Source organism: Pinus tabuliformis, chromosome 2_2 (assembly GCF_031772625.1).
Source record: "Pinus tabuliformis cultivar Carrire ecotype Pingquan chromosome 2_2, CPIR1, whole genome shotgun sequence".
NCBI lineage: Eukaryota > Viridiplantae > Streptophyta > Pinopsida > Pinales > Pinaceae > Pinus > Pinus tabuliformis.
Window position 1 is genome coordinate 1,190,505,386 of NC_142300.1, and position 4,530 is coordinate 1,190,509,915.

The window sequence follows — 4,530 nt, forward strand, 5'->3', positions numbered from 1 at the left end:
TCTGTTCTGTACCGCTGGCTCTGTTTTGCTGAGTCATATTCACTGTGGAGCTGTGTTCTCAGCAGCAGATTCGTTATGATATTTGCCTCCAGGCACCTGAAACCGCATGCCCAAATGCTTCAAATTCTAATGAAATTTAGCAATGTGTCTCCCTCACATGCTTGCACTCTAACCGCACCTGCTCACTATGGAATCTGCATAAATAGGGAAAGGAAAGAGCTTTCAGGCTACAGTAAGAAATAGCTGGATGGAATATAAATATTAAAGGGAAAAAAGAACACAGCTCATGATTTTGAAGGTACCGAGGCACATGGAACAAGTCCCTTCCTTTGTCATGATGGAAGTGGATGATTCTTGTGCTGGGCTGGTGTCGAAAAAGGAAAAGTTGTTCGTTTTCTTGGGATGGGGCAATGTTGTTTTAATGGAATTAGAAAACCCAAAAGGGCTATCAGGAAGGTTGTGCCCTTTGCTGCAAATTTTACATACACAAAAATCATGAGTTTCTCTGTTGTCACTGTGCATTGAAACAAAACAAAACATGTCTCTCTACCTCATTGACACAGACAAACAAACAGGACCGTTAACCCTTGTTACCATTCTTCGTCATTGTCGGCTTGCTGTTTTTTAGGCTCTTCTTCAGGGTTCTGCTCACTATCCAGCACATCCAGCAGATAACCAAAGTGATCCGTGGGCGGATCGAAGCTGTTTAGCTCTGCACAGAAAAATAATAAACTGAATTTAATAGAGGCGAAGGCCGAGCAAGAAAGTATACAGTATCAACTGATTTAGGAATAAAGAATATATGGTTGAATTTGATTTTGAAGTTGAATTAAAATTTCTTCAGGAGTGTGGTTTGCAAAGTTCCCTTCATGATAAGCTGGTATGGAAAAGTCATTATCACTGTAAAGATTTATTGTTGAATTCGATAGGAGTGATTTGCAAACTCGGTATGATGATATGAGTGATTTGCAAACTCGGTATGATGGATATGAAAGGTAGTAGTGTTTAATGAAGTTTATAATTTTGTTTTAAGCAGAAATTTTTGGAAATCTAAGTTGATAAATCTAGGTTTATAGTTATTAAGTTCTAGAATTTAGGTGTTTAAGAGGTTTTTGATAGTGCTAAATCTATTTTCACCACAAAAATTGATTCCAACCACTCAGACAATCAAAAAATTTAGTCACAACAAAATTGTTGTCTCATTACACAACTCCATCTAAAATTGATATGGAAAAGAAGAAACAGAAAATCCATTTCCAAGTATACTAAGCTAGATATAAAAGTTCATATGGAAAAGCTCCTATCACTAAAAGTAGCAGAAGAAAGCAAGTTTAGCATGATAGATATGAAAGTTGATATGAAAAGATACTATCACTAAAACCACATGTAAAGAAAAAAATAATAAAAACAACCATCAAAGTTATTGAAATTTCTAAAACTGTGCATATCACAATAACACTATATATTATCATATTAACATAAAGATTATTATATTAAAATGTAACACAACCAGCCTCACATGTATTATCAAATAACACACATCTAAAGGGGAAAAAAATGAATGATAAATGCTACTCAGTGGTGACATTAGATAACAATTAACCGCCTGAGTTCTAACTACTTCTAACCTTCTGAAACCTGAGTCTTTTCTTCCTCTACATTGAGTAGCCCATTAGAATGAGAATTTTGTTGTTGCAGAGTGATGTATTATTTTGAGTTCTCTGCGCATGGTCAGCCAGATGCAACTCTGTCAGGCGTAGTCTTTCCAATGCGGCTTGCTCTTGCTCTTCTATATGCCTTCTGATCAGTTCAGAATTCTGAAACATCCTAGAGCTGAAATAAACAAACCTCCAACATTAATTAATTCATCCAGCTGCTGCCCTAATTAAAACCATTTACCTCACCAAGTCTCTCAATCAGTACAAACCTGGACATAGATCATAGTCCTTTGAATCTACATTGTAAGATGGCAACAAGTATCTTGCATATTGTTCTCCTCTATCGCCATTTTTCCTGCAAAATGTCAAAGTTCCAAAGCAAGAAACGTGCTACATGTTACTATCCTAAGAGACCTAAACAATCTTCAATGTGATGGATCTGGCAGATGAATTTCAAAACAGGCTGCTTTATGATAAATCACGTATTTATTTACCTGTCTCCATGCTTGTTTCTTCTTGTATGGCTTAACCAGAACACGAGCACCGCAGACATAGTGAGGATTTCCTTTGGCCGTATCAATTTGACAGTCTCTGGGAAAACATATGTTACAAATCCAAACATACGCTTCTGTTGGTATGGAATTCTCACATCCTCTAAGGTCCGTATATCCTGAAAGGGGCAACAATATATTTTTTAACAAGATATTTTTATGCCGGGACCTGCACCTGGTGTCAATTACTAACCAGCACAAGCATGTCATGTCATGGCAGGACACAGAACCTGGTAAAACAACCATATTAACTACCCTTCCACCCACCAAGAAAGCGCCGCACTGGATAATATAATAGAAATGATACTACATACCTGAAATAGTTGAAACATCCTCCTCCGTGAAGGTGCTTTCAGCAGGAAATGTCATGTAAATTTGACGGGATCCAGAGCTGACACCACTCAAATAGTAGGGATCTCGTTCCACTTGGCCCTATAAGTTGTGAACCTGTTAGCATCCTCTGCTAAACAATGGGTGTGTACCATGAGGCCTATCAATGAGGTTACTGTATTCTCAAGCGTGCTAGTAGATTTGTCCTGTATCCTGCTTTCCCATCCTCTGGCTCTCAGTCAAGTATCCTCGGCTTGCAGGGTTTTCCCAAATCTCTCGTAATAGAGTTGAGGTAGGGAAGCAATGGGAAACAGGGGCCCGTCTTCCTCTCAATAATTCTTGAAGTTCTAACTCTAATCTCTCCAATGATTCCACAGAGAAAGCTTCTTCGAAGCGGGGATCCAAGGGAATTGAACTCGAGACGTTGTCAGAGCGTGAATAACTGTGAGTAAAACGGCAGCTGGAGCCATGCTTGCAATATCCCTGGCAAAATACAGGCATGGTTTCCAAGAAACTGGCTCACAGCTTACAGAAACGTCTGTCATGGAATAAGATCGCCTGTGATTCAATCCTGTCTTGCTTCCATTCAAGAAAGAGAGCATCTCTGTATAGACATGACTATCAATTGGTAGGCTGTAGGAATCAAGATTCTCAGTGGGATAGAAGAGATGATCTTGGAGCTGACAATCATCCTGAGGTTCAGTAAATGGTCATGATCGTCTGAAAATTTGTGATCACTGGGTAAGCTTTGCTGGCGGTCTCAAATTGATAAAGTCGCTGTGCTCATCAGTTACAAAACGGTTTGGATTCAAGATTCATGATGGGCGAACAATGCTGAATCCTGCTGTTGCTCATGTGGAATGTGAGTTCCCCCATGAAAGCCATTGGGTGCTGGAGAAGAGATGAGCGAGACAACAAATTAGAAAACTGAGTGTAGCGCAGAGGTGACTGAAGAGGGGACGGAGATGATAAACCAAGCTCTGTCTTGGCCTTGGAAATCATGGACTGTAAGAGTGTGTTAGGCCCAAATGCCAGGCGAATCATTTCTTGATCTCCCAGGTCTTGAAGAAGCAAATACCCAATGATCTTGGACATTTTCTCTGGTTCTATGCTCTGAATCCTTGTGAACACAATCCTTGTTGCCTCATATGTATCCATTTTGCCTTCTACACCTGGAAACATCAAATCCATAATGTACACTGCAACAAATCTATTACGATTAGATTACATTACATTTCCTACAACTAACTTAACTTCTGAAAAAACACCAAAGCATTTTCAAAAAGCTCACCATAAGGCACTCATAGAAACACACAGAAATTGAAACTCTCTGCTATCAAATACCGGAAACAAAGAAGCTGAATCAGTAAAGCTTCCAACCATTGAAACTTGGTAATGGGCAAAACAATTTTATTAAGAAGCCTCAAGGGCTTGAACTGCAGTAATAATAATATAATACATATACACCCACTAAAAGCCTACGCCATCATTACCATATTACAGTACAATCACTAAAGGGATCCACTCACTCCGCGCTGATTTCAATCCCTAGCTTAACCATCCATTCTTTCACAATGCCTCGATTATAGAAACAGCCTTTCCTGATTAAATTCTGCGCCCTCCACTATTTTCAACTCACATCATTTCACCTCGTTACCAGGCCGTCAAAACTATTGACTACAGCAAGAATTCAACTGCCTCGAGGATAAAAGTATTGAATGCCCTGACAGATGTAGATTTAGACTGCAAAAAACACATATTTGGCAGCTATTTACTAGAGGGGGTGAAGGGGAGCTCAGGGTACTATTCCCATGATTCTAAACCAAATCCAATGGGCAGCTAATCTTAGAGGGGCAGTGGTACTATAATTTCCATGATTCGAGAAAAAACCAAATCCAAATCAATCTGCAGTATTGAGTATCAATCCAACTGTTCTTTTCATTAGCATCCCATTCAAAAAGCCATAAAAACCAAAAAGTATTCATAGTGGC

At 39.2% G+C, this 4,530-nt stretch overlaps 1 pseudogene; it reads right to left on the reverse strand.

The window, feature by feature from the left end:
* Positions 1-1,655: 1,655 nt before the first annotated feature.
* On the reverse strand, positions 1,656-3,141 carry LOC149197754 (zinc finger CCCH domain-containing protein 18 pseudogene; annotated as a pseudogene).
* Positions 3,142-4,530: the final 1,389 nt, after the last annotated feature.